Raw genomic sequence first — 12,628 nt, 5'->3', positions numbered from 1 at the left:
ACAGGTTTGGCCAAACCACACCAAAGCCCAGGCAGACACTGGGAGGATGCCGACTTGATTATGGGATATGACAATGCAGGGAATTGCGGGGGGCCAGGGATGTATTGAAAACACCTCTAGAGTAGCATCTTCTGCTGCATTTGTAAGCTGCTTGGGCAGGGGTCGGGAGGAATGTAGGGACTTTGGAAGTTTCCACCCTCTTGACCTTTTTGGCACAGGATCCAGAAAATGATGACGACAACAACCAAAATGTCATCACCCTCAACAACACCTTTCCAAATTTGCTATTGAGCAGGCACTGTTCAAGGGCCTTTATAAGGGTCTCCTTAAATCTTTACAACAGCCCCACAAGGCAGGTGCTCTTAGCACACCCATTATACAGATGAGGAAACTGAGTGTGGAGTGGAGAAGATGGGAAGCTTGTCCAGGTTGCAGCAGGTACGAGGTGGACATGAGTCCAGCAACGTGGTCCTAGCACCCGTTTTGTCTAACACCACCCAAACCATTGCATGGAGGTCACTGTGCAGGAGAATAAGTTAGTCTAAAACAGGTAAGCACTTCCCTTTCTTAAGGAACTCTTGCCCTCTGATTCTTTTTCTTTTTTTCTTTTGCCCTCTGATTCTTATGTTAGCTTCCCACCAGTCTTGTGAGGCCCTCGGCCCAGGGTTCAGCCCCTTTTGCTGGTGAAGGAATGAAGGTAGGTAGGGGTTAGGGACTTGCCGAGGTCACCATGCTTGGAAACTCTCTTCCCAAATCTCAACCATGCTCCCACCAAAGGATCTGAGTAAACCTTGAGGAGCAGGCACCCCTCCCCTGGGGCTTCTCCAGATGCCGAGAGGCCCGGATGCAACTTCTGGGGCCAAGGATTGTGAAGGAGGAGTATCAGGACCACCGAGGCATAAAACCATGGTGGCGACAAATTGAAAGCAAAATTAAAAATGCAGAGTTTATATAATTGTTTTTGAAAAAGAAGGCCTGACCAGTTTTCTGCTCACTGCCCAGGTGTACTTACAGATAGAGGGAGGTGAGGAGTGAAACAGGCCTAGGAAGATGCTAGACGGTAGGGACTGAGTTGGTAAAGGCACAGAGCCCCCCAGAAAGCCATGTCTGGGCCCAGGGTTTTGTATTAAAGGATGGGGCGGGGACTTCCCTGGTGGCTAAGTGGTTAAGAATCCACCTGCCAGTGCAGGGGACGTGGGTTCGATCCCTGGTCCGGGAAGATCCCACATGCCTCGGAGCGACTAAGTCCGTGTGCTGCAGCTACTGAAGCCTGCTCACCCTGGAGTTCATGCTCTGCAACAAGAGAAACCACTGCAACGAGAAGCTTGTGCACCACAGCTAGAGAGCAGCCCCCATTCACCGCAACTAGAGAAAAGCCCACTTGCAGCAATGGAGACTCAGCATGGTCAAAAATTATTTAATTTTTTTAAAGGAACACAGGCAGGCTGAGCTGTAATTATCAGTTACGTCAGGAGTACCATGAACCAGGTTCACCATGAACAATAGTTTTAAAATGTAACCTTTTAGAGCTGGAGGGCCTAAGAGATCTCCTCCACTCCTTCATGTTATGATGCAGGGAACTGAGGCCCTGAGAACCTGTGCACCTTAATTATCGCTGACATGGGGGTGAACCGGACTGAACCCACCTGGCACCTGCCTCTGCCCCGGGTACTCAGCTGCTACCTCCATCCACTAGAGACACAGACGGAAGCAACCCTCCACAGTGGACTTCCCTCCCGTTGACTTTGGTTTTTAACATTTTTTTTTTCTTTTGGCCACGCCACACAGCATGCCACTTCTTAGTTCCCCAAGTGGGGATCGAACTCAGGCCCCTGGCAGGGGAGGCTTGGAGTCTGAACCGCTGGACTGCCAGGGAACTCCCGGTTTTTTATTAATAACTTCGTATTTCGGAATAATTCTAATGTCACAGGAAGTTGAAAAGAAAGCGAACAGGAGGTTCTGTGCACCATTCAGCCTGCCCTTCAGCTGACTCGTACCCACACAGAATTGTCAGACAACTACAGATACCCATGGGGTGACAGGTCTCTTCCTGAGACTCATTACGGAGCAAACAATCCCTAACATTGCTTTCTCAGATCATATGCTACTCCCCTCACAGCCGTGAACCCTAACACACACACAAACACACACACACACACACACACACACACACGCAGCCTAATCAGTAATATTTCGCTCCTGAATATTGCTAGAAAGATCACTAAGCCAAGCTAATCAATTGTCTCAGCCAGCAACCAGTCCCCGAGAGATGCCTCGGACTTTTCACTGTTCTCCTTTAACCCTCGGCAGCCTGAGTGTTTCCTCCCCAGCCTTCCCAAAGAGCACAAATGCTGTTCCGGGAAGAATCCAGTATTGAAGATGATGTTCCCCAGTTGCCACCTTTCCAAAGCCTTGTCTCTGCTAATGGAGGCAGACACTCTGAAACACTTCAGAAGGAGGGTCTCCCTCGCATGGGCACCGCCCGGGACTAGCGTGGTTAAAGCAAAGAAGAGGGACATGGGGCCCCACACACAGCAGCCACAGGAAGCAGGTACTACCCAGAAAGGGAGTGGGGAGGGAAACCGTCACAGGAGAGATACCAGTTTAGCAATTACATTTGACATCGACTTAGACAAAGCGTCTTTACTGAACAGGATGAAATTCCAGCGAAGGTTTGCCCACATGTGCATAAAAGACACATCTCATTCTCTCTCTCTCTCTCTCGCCCTCTTTTGTTTTTCTTGGATGGAGGAATGTGAAGAGGGACAGAGAAGGGTCTGGGCAAGACCACAGTCAACAGGTCATGAGCTGATGTAGTTAAGGCAGCTGAACATTCATAGCTTCAAGTCACTCCCCCCTCCCATGATTAAGGGATTGGGAGGGCCCCCTTGTGAGGAGAGACTCCATGCAAGTTATTCCACATGCATTTACTGAGCACATACTCTGTGTCTTGGCACTGGGGCCTCCAAAGCTGATAGCGAGGAGGCAAAAGGGAGACTGTGACAATTTTAGTGTTTAATAGCAGTACCTCCAACTCTAGGAAGGAGAGCAGAGGGGAGGCAGGGAGAGGAATATGGGAGGCACTGAATTCCTACTCCGATCCCCTGATCAGTGGGGGGAAGGAAGAAGAAGAGGAGGGCTCACTGCCTTGAGGCATAGAGTCTCTGCAAAGACACATAGGGAGGGTCAAGGGCATCGGCATTGGGTGCAGCCCAGGAGAGGACATCTTATGTGGTGAGGCCCACGTGGCCTTTGGATTCACTGGTCAAGCGACCCTGTTGAGAGAGAGGACCGAGCAGGCTCCTGCTGCCTAGAAAACACAGCCTTGTGGGCTTCCCAGCTGGGATTGGTCTGCCCTGCTCTGGGGGTCAAGCCTGAACTGCCATCTGAGAATGCAGGATGGAGAGGGTGCAGGAGAGACTTGGAGAGCCAAGAACAAAAGCTGCTCGTTGGAATGTGAGTGGGGCCAAAAGAGTTGACCAAACTCTGATCCTACAGAGCAGAAAAGAGTCAGGCCTTATTCCCTGACTTAGGACTGTGGTGCAGCCCACACCCTCTGCTCTTCACCGTGATTTAAAGCCCCAGGTTCCTTCCAGGTTGGGGCAGGGTGTATTCGCAATGTGCCTTGAACTCTGGTTTCCAGTTGGAATAGCCCGCTGAAGGGTGAAGCTGGAAGTCTTGCTGACACAGGACTCTGCTCACCAAAACTCAGGGAAAACAGCCTGTTATGGACTGAATGTGTCCCCACCCAGATTCATATGTCGGAGCCCTGGTTCCCAATGTGATGGTACTTGGAGGTAGGACCTTCAGGAGGTAACTAGGGTTAGATGAGGTCATGAGGGTAGAGCCCCCATGATGGGGTTAGTGTCCTTTTGAGAAGAGGAAGAAAGCAGAGCTCTCACTCTCACTTCCATGTGAGGACACAGCAAGAAGACCGTCCACCAGGAGAAGGTTCCTCCCTGGAACCTGACCATGCTGGCATCCTGATCTTGGACCAGCCTCCAGAACTTCGAGAAAATTAATTTCTATTGGTTAAGCCACCATCTGTGGTGTTTTGTCATGGCAGTCCAAGCTAAGATCTGCCTTAGTGGGAGGCATAGGGACCTGTTTCTAGTGGTGTGACATGGTGTGGGCAGAAGTGACTGCTCTGTCCTGAGCAAATAAAAAGGCTAAGACTTACTGGTTAAAAGGCTAACATACCACATACATTTCATCTTCCCAACAACTCTATGGGGTAGGTTCTATGTGTGCGTGCATGCTAAGTCGCTTCAGTCGTATCTGACTCTTTGCGACACTATAGTCCATAGCCTGCCAGGCTCCTTTGTCCATGGGATTCTCCAGGCAAGAATACTGGAGTCGGTAGTCACTCCCCTCCTCCAGGGGATCTTCCCAACCCAGGGATCGAACCTGAGTCTCTTAGTCTCCTGCACTGGCAGGCAGGTTCTTTACCACTAGCGCTACCCAGGAAGCCTCGGTTCTAGAATTACCCCCATTTAAAAGATGAAAAAATGGAGACCTTAAGAGATTAGGTAGCTCAAGTCTCACAGCTGAGAAAAGGTAACATTGGATCATGAACTCTGGCTGTCTGACTCAGAATGTACACTCTTAACCATAGCTCTGTTCCATCCACGGAGGCACTTGTCAGGACAGGAGGACAGGAATGATCGGCAGTGAGCTGGGTTTACAAAGAGGAATGCTATGTAGCCTAGGGGGGTAGGGGGTTCCTGATGCAGTGAGGGAGGCCAACAGGAGCAGTGCTCCCGAGGGGGTGAATGAAATGATGGCAGGACATCAACTGGGGCCCCAAGAAGAGGAAGATGCCAACCAGGTAAGGAAGACTTCACAGAAGAGCTGGTGTAGACACGTTACAAAGGCCACCTTGACCCGAGGCCTCACGGCCACTGAGCATGAAACATGCAGAGAAAGAACAGTGCCCAGGCCAGAGGGAGACAAAAGGCCAGAGGAGCCTGCGACAGGCAGGTAGCTTTTGGAGCCTCTGCTGACCTCATGGAGCAGGGGGAAAGAGCCAAGCGAAAGGACTAGAAACTGCTCACTTGACTGGTGGAGAAAAAAGGCCAAGTGTACAGAGCACTCAGAATCCTCCAGTATCAGGGATTCCTGCCCTTATCCCCGAAGCTGGAGAAGGAGACTACAGTCCAGGGGAGTCATATGGCTTCAACATTTCCCTCTCCTCTACTGCACACTTGCCCAGAACTTTGACTCCTGACCTCAGCTTGGCCTTGACCTTGCTTGACCTTGGCCAAATTGCTCCATGCCTTCTCTGGCTGGAGATGGGAGTTTTCCACCTGCTTTCTCCTAGGCACAGTGAACCAGATGGGTTTTGAGGTCCTGGAGTGCAGTAAGTGGAGCTGAGGGACTCAGACTGATCATGGGGCAAAGGGGAAGCCAGTGGGGGTGCCAATTTGCTCTTGAGGGGGAAGCCCGCCCTCTGCATTTCAGAGACAGGGCCAAAATGAGGGAGACGCTCCCCACCAGCTCCACCAGGCAGCTGGGGGAACTCTCCCGCTGCCTGTAAATTGAGCCATTCTCCTGTCTCCACGTGCTCACCTCCGGACTGGAAGAGAATTGATTTGGGGAGCTGAAGGCACACAGCCCCTCCAGGCCCTCAGTGAACCCAGGATCCGTGTCTGCTTCCGGGGGGCTCTTTTTCTGAACACAGCAGAGCTTCTGCCATGGATTCCATCTTCGCTTTGTGAAATGATCCTCTCTCTCTCCTCCACCTTCCACTTTGCCCAAGTTGTACAGCAGCCTGGAAATGCTGATGGCTTAACTGGTTTAATTTTTTTCCCCAGCAGCCCTGAGGGGTTTTAACTCTTTCCTCCTGCAGAAACCCTGCTTTTGGAGTTGAATGTTTAAATTCTCACTGGGAGACTCATAAATATTCGGAGTCACTCTCTCCCTCTCTGTTTGATTAGGAAATGAGCCTTTAACTCAATGTAATCCCCAAGCCATTAACAAAAAAGCCCTCAACAGCTCCACTATTAGAATTTCACTCTTAACCCGCTGAGGATTGAATTAGATTAACATAACTACCCACAATCTGAGTTTATTTTCTGTGCCAGATAGAAATGTGTTTTTCAGGGAAGGCAAGAAGAGGGAGGGAAGGGAGGGGGGAGACAGAGAGCGCAAGAGAGCACAGGAGGATAATGAAATGTAAAAATAGAGATAAGAAAAAGATGGACAGATACACTGTAGAGGTGAAGTGATGGGGAGAAACAGCTGTACTTGGTCTTTCGTTGAAAAATCCTGCCAGCTGCCATTTTTTATTTGTGGGATATTTGGAGGGGAAATCCGTTTGAATGAGGGGAGTGCTTTCCAGGTATTTGCAATTCCTTCTTCCTAGAGATTGATGGCCCTGCACCTGAGCCTGCTGTAGTCCAAAGCACCTGCTCATTGGCCCCACTGTCCCCAATTTGGGAAGAGGTCGAGGCTGGGTTTCTACGAGCTAGAGGGAGGGGGTGACGCATAAAACAACAGCATATATGCAGGCGACTGTGAATTTACATCAGAGAAATAAACAATGATGAGGATGGAATGGGGGAGATTTTATAGACTTGAAGTCACAGACAGCCCCGTGACCAATTACATGTAAGAAATCAGTTTGGAAAAAAAAACAAATGAGTTTGACAGGAGCTTGGTCCACATAAAATTAATCGTTATTGAAGCAGAAACTAAGTAATCAGAGGCTGCCTTATGCAAAAGCATTGCAGTTTCCCCGACAGCATCTCTATACATAAGTCCAAAGGGGCAAAACCACATCCTGAATTTGAGGGGGAAAGCCAGGCCTTCCAGCACACTGCCAAACAAGCCTCCATCCCACCTAAAAGCGTCCACAGGTGGCCAAAGGAAGGAGCAGTTCTTGTCTACATATGACAACAAATATTCTCCTGTCTCAACCGCTAATGCTAATGAGAACACAGGACTTGTTCAGAAACGCGGGACTCACCTCCACTGCATTTAATCAGGGGCCGGCAGGCTTCAGGGTGTGTGCTAAGGAGGGGAGGGAACGGCTTGCTCTTGTATGAAAAGGTTTAGAGAATCTCACACTTTTCCTAAAAAGCCACTGAGATCAGACAGTCCCAACAGTTCAATTTTGCCAACAGCTGGCTGCTGAGGTTTCTGAATGCAATGTCTCAATCACTTGGTTCACTTGAGCTTTAATTAACAATCACCCACCAAATCCCTCTTCAGTATTATTATGGGAAACCTTTGCAGGATATGTTTATCAAAACAGAGTCTGTGGACTAGAGAAAGTAATAATGCTACATACACAATATGCCCAATTCCTTTTTTTTTTCTCTCTTGATTTCTGTGACTCTACTTTCCCTACTAGTTTTGAAATAATGACATTTCTCCTGATTTTACACAAAACTCTTTCCTCTAATTTCTCTATCAGTGAATATAGTGAACATGTAAATTTTACTTTCAAATCCTAATGGGTATCAGGAAGGAATAAGAGATTAGAAAGTAAACTTCACATGTTCTGTCCTCCAAAATAATAAATGAATGGATTAAAGGCATTAATAATCTTAAATAAACACTGATAAAAATACAGAACCAAGAGGAGGAAAGTGAAAGTTTCATAAAGGTCGAAATAAAAATGAGATCAAACCGCCTCTCTAAACATATGCGGGCATCCATATTATTTAACTTTATTCAAGTCAGTTTTGCTGCTAAAATGATTTTGTTTTTAATCAAAACAGTCCAGACATATCTGTTTTGTTTATTCCTTTTAAATTGTTGGAAAGATTGATGAGTTGGGATCTTGTTTTCCCAAAGAAATCAAGAAGTAGTGCTTAGCAATGTAGCTTATGGGAAGCATTGTATTAGTAAATAGAAACTCAGGTATTATTTGTCTTGTAAAAAAGGATGCATTTTAAAGTTGTATAGCATATATGTTAAGCATCATCACTTTTTTATTCCCAAAATTTAGGGCTTCTATTTCTTCATAAACAATATATAACAAATCTCCCCAACTGTAGCATTTTTAGCTAACACTATGCATTTTCCAGAAACTAAAGCCCCAAATGTTCCATAGGAAGCTGGTGTGGACCAGCCGAGGATACCTGGGGACTGCCACCTCTAGGAGTTGCCGGCATGCTCACAGAGTCTGTGCTCTGCTTGTCTGAAACAAATATAGCTTTGACAAGGACCCTCATATTAACTTTCTTCTTTCTCGAAGGATGAGGAGCGGTGGCTCCCCAGCACTCCACACCGGGCTTCTGTCCTTTCGGATGCTCTTCCATTCCCAGCCCCCTACCCCAGCTACCCTTTCAGGATGAAGAAAACACACCAAGTGAGTGAGCCAACAAAAGCCCGCAAGTCAAGACAAAGTGTCAGCTGTCATCCCAACTTCTCAAAGCAAACTCCGCGCAAAAAAAAAAAAAAAAGTCATTTTCCTTTAAGGCGCTATAGAAAAGCTGGCTATCGGGACTGTCACGATTCCCCCCCGAACCAGGAAGCTGCCGGGCTGAAGCCAAGTCTGCCGGGAGCCCTCCATCATCACTTGTCCTGTGTGAACTGGGTCTTCCCTCTGTAACCTTCCCAGCTCACCCAGAGCCAGAGCTGCCAGCAAATGAAAGTTTTCACGCTGGGAGACATAACCACCCCGCAGAGTCGCATGTAAACTTTCCCTTGCCCTTTTGATTTACTTACTTTTTTCCCAGTGAAAACAGATAAAAAACTAAAAGAGGACTTACTGATTTCCAAATGAGTTTGTGTAACTGTCCCTCCCCACCCTTCCTGGTCCCTCTGACCTTCCCAGGACAGTCGGCGCGAGGCAACATTTTCCTCTGGGTCACCCAGAGATGCTCGAGGGTGCCGAAATCCAGGATGAGAGAGCAGGCAGGGGGAAGATATTTTCATCCATGAAAAAGACAGAGGGAGAGAGAGAGAGAGAGAGAGAGGAAAGCAGCGTGGTGTGGGGCAAAGGACCGAAAGGTCCAGGGCAGAGTCAGGGGCAGAGGGTAGGAAGAGTCTGGTACTTACATGCTTGGGGCTGGGGAGGGGACAGGGTGGCGGGGAAGGGGCTCCCCTCAGCTGTTTCCAGTCGCTGATGACTCGTCGCTCAGCTCCTCCAGCACCAGCTGACAGTCCCCTGTCTGTGTCTCTTTGTGACTAAGGACACAGTACTCCCAACCTATAAATAGATCTCGACTCCGTGATTGATATAACAGGCAGCTGACAAAAAAAAAAAAAAAAATCCCACAACCATAACCAGGTCTTAAACAAAACAGCAAAAAAGCTCTAGACTTTCAACCCCACCGAGTTCCATGCAGAGTCCATGCAGATGGGCACTGGAAAGCCGGGAAGAAAAATATACAATGAAGGGCAGTAGGAAATGGGGGGAGGACAAAAACCAGGGAAAGTGTGAAAGGCAGTTACTTCTCCAGCAGAGGACTTGGGGTCACTGGAGAACCAAGGGGTGATGGTCGGCCAGAGAGCAAGAAGGGAAATGGGTAGGAGGGTCTGACCCCACCCCCCACCCCCATCCCCATCCTGAGCTCCTGGCCCCATCAGGGCTGGAGTCAAAGTCCTGACTTGGGAGCATTCGTCAGCCCAAGTGCTTTCCACGAAAGTTTCCATGCCTCCTGCCAGATCAGGAGGCAGGGAGGGAGCAGACAGAGCTTTCCTAGCTCAGAGGCCAGGCAGGCTTTTCGGGGGGACACACAGGACGTTCCTGGAGTGGGGAAAGGGGAGAGGACGTGCAGGTGAGGGGCTGGGACTGGAGTCACCTGTGCCTGGCGTGGCAGGGCCCAGTGCGCCGCCTGCAGCCCCTGATGGGTTTTTAAAAGGATGGGGGTGACATTCCGGACAGAACTGCCCAAGGTTGAAAGGCCATGGGGGGCTTGCTGTCTCTGCTTCTTCCAGAAAGATTTCTTAGGAGACTGAATTGTTTGACAAAGCTTCTTCTTGGGGAATAGAGTCCCAGTCTTTGGGAAAGTAAGGAGTCTCTAAGAAACACTGGCTGCTCCAGTTTGTGCAAAGGTGGGGCAGCTGCCCAGGGCAGTCCAGCCCAACTCTGAAAGCTGAGGCATGGGGCAAAGTTTCCAGAAAACAGGAGAATAATGGAAAAATGATGAAAGTGTGGACCGTCCACACTCACCAGGTGAGCTCCTGATCACCCCAGGGACTCCTGCCGTCTGCAGGCTACCTCCTTGGATCACACAAGAGTCCTCTGTCTTGGTGCTCTGGTTACCTGTACACATAGATTTAGGTGGAATTCCAGATGAGGCTTCCTGTTCAAGAAGGGTCATGGATGGGCCCAGTCCCTTGCTGGGTGTGATGGGGGATAGGCATTTTATCATCCTTAAAAACATCTTCACCTCTAAATTTTTAAAAAGTGAAGTGGCATTTCCTCCTCATGTTACATCTAATTCTTTACTCTCCAGATTAGCAGATAATCTGAGGCTGGGGGTACCCAGTCTGTTAAAGTCAAAGCCTATTTAATATACAGGACCCCAAACATTTGCAGAACTAGTCTGCCATTGGAATATAAGCTCCCAGAGGGGAAAGGCATGTGTCTGTCTTATCTACACTGCATGTCCAGCTCTACCATGATACCTGACTGACACTTAGGAAGACTTTCCTGAAGTATGGATGGACTGACTGGTTGAATGAATGCGTGAGTGAAGAGTGATGCCTAAGACACCCACCATTTGAATCACTCATTTGGACCAAGACATGCACTCTACAAACTTCTGTATTATGAGAGTGCCCTGGGGAAGGGAGAGAATTAGGAATGGGACAATAGGCAGATAGAGTCTGAATGACCTACCACTGAGCCATAATTTCACCTGCTCTGAGTACCAGGCCAGTGTGGCCCCCGAGTACTTCCCTCCAATCAGGCCTGAAGGGCTTCCCTGGTGGCTTAGGGGTTAAGAATCCACCTGCCAATGCAGGAGACACGGGATCCCTGGTCCAGGAAGATCCCACATGCTGAGGGGCAGCTGCACCACCACTACTGAGCCTGTGCTCCTCAGCCTGGAAATCGCAACCACTGAAGCCCCCGAGCCCTTGAGCCCATGCTCTGCAACAAGAGAAGCCACCACAATGAGAAGCCCATGCACCGCAACTAGAGAGTAGCCCCCACTTGCCACAACTAGAGAAAAGCCCGTCCAGCAGTGAAGACCCAGCAAAGCCAAAAATAAATAAATACCCAGGCTTGAACACTCATGGGGTTCTCAGTGAAAATAGTTGCTAGGAAGGCAAATAACCCAGCCAAGAGGCAGGGAGCTGTAGACCAGTTCCCGTGCTGATGACTGGGGCTATGGTCACTTGGGCACACGTTCATTCCAGGCTCCTTCCCAGGGGAAAACCTTTCTCTTCTGATGCAGACTTACCTGCTTTCTCTTCCAATCCTCCAGCTATGTCCATTTGGGCTCTCGTTGACCCCTCCCTGACTTCCAGCAGAAATCACATGTGAGTCTTTGTGGCTGCATCCTCTCCTAGCACCTCTCTCCCTCCAACCCCCTGCCACCCACTGGCTTCCAGCTCCATGCCTTGTCTGTCATAAACGCTCGGTGGATGGGGTGAAAGCCATGCCTCCTTCAAGGCACCCTCCTTAGAAAGCCCCTGTATGTGTGTGTGTGTGCTCAGTTGTTCATTGTATCTGACTCTCTGCAACCCCTTGGACTATATTGCCCACCAGACTCCTCTGTCCATGGAATTTCCCAGGCAAGATCCTGGAGCGGGTTGCCATTTCCTACTCCAGGGGATCTTCCCGACTCAGGGATTGAATCTGCGTCTCTTGCATCTCCTGCAATGGCAGGCAGATTCTTCACCCCTGTGTCCCCTGGGAAGACCAGAAAGCCCCTGTGGCACCTCGATTTTGGCTTTTCACTGTCAGGCCCATCTCTGAATCACTCCCAGTGATTCAGCTCTCCCAGCTGAACCAAGTCTTGGTGTCTGCTCCCAGCTAAGTGGCCCGGGGAGACCAGCTAATAACCAGCGGGCCTCCCTCGGATCACACAGGACTCCTGTGAAATGCTAGTCATTATCACGGGAGGCCACAGGCCTTTACTTTCAGGAGGCTTTTTATAGCCCCATTTTCTCATTGTAAAGCATCTCCAGCTTCCAGAGCCAGGCCCCCTGGGCAGACGCACACACAGATGCACATACCAAGTAGTTAAAATGCAGACACGGGATCAGGACTCCCAGGGTTGGAATCTTGCCTCTTCCACTTAGTATTGGGAAACTGGTGAAATCCCGTAACTTCTCAGTGCTTCAGTTTCCCATCCGCAGGGTGGAAATTCTAAGTGTCAGCCTCTTCAGATTGTCCCTTGGACAAAATGACTTAATGCAAGGAGGTGCTTAGCACAGCGCCTGGCCCATGAGAATCCTCCATCAGTGTTTCAGGGAGCATTACCAGCCCCCATGGACGCCTCTCTGCCACCTTGCTGGAGCTTGCTTTGGCTCCTCCGCACAGCTTGAGGAGGGAGAGCTGGAAGGGCCAGCACTTGACCACAGAAAGGGCTCTGCCTGCAGAGGCTGGCCAGAGGTCAGAGGTCAGGAAGACTGTGTGGAATCTTTGGACGTTTAGCATGCGAGCCCAGGGGCAGGTGAGGGAAAGAACAGAAGAGTCCAGGGGACCTAGACGCCCTTACAC

General features: G+C 49.5%; 1 protein-coding gene across 1 annotated transcript in view; it reads right to left on the bottom strand.

Moving 5' to 3' along the window:
• Positions 1-9,140, bottom strand: part of ESRRB (estrogen related receptor beta) — a 182,024-nt gene extending 172,884 nt beyond the window's left edge. Inside the window, exon 1 of the mRNA XM_081509374.1 lies at positions 9,010-9,140. The gene's annotated coding sequence lies outside the window, so the exon portion shown is untranslated. The remainder of the gene's footprint in view (positions 1-9,009) is intronic.
• Between the last annotated feature and the right edge of the window lie 3,488 nt (positions 9,141-12,628).

The sequence above is a fragment of the Giraffa tippelskirchi genome, chromosome 7 (genome assembly GCF_054371585.1).
Source record: "Giraffa tippelskirchi isolate mGirTip1 chromosome 7, T2T-mGirTip1v1.2.pri, whole genome shotgun sequence".
NCBI classification, from domain to species: domain Eukaryota; kingdom Metazoa; phylum Chordata; class Mammalia; order Artiodactyla; family Giraffidae; genus Giraffa; species Giraffa tippelskirchi.
The sequence above is the reverse complement of the archived record's forward strand: the minus strand, read 5'-3'. Positions and strand labels throughout refer to the sequence as shown.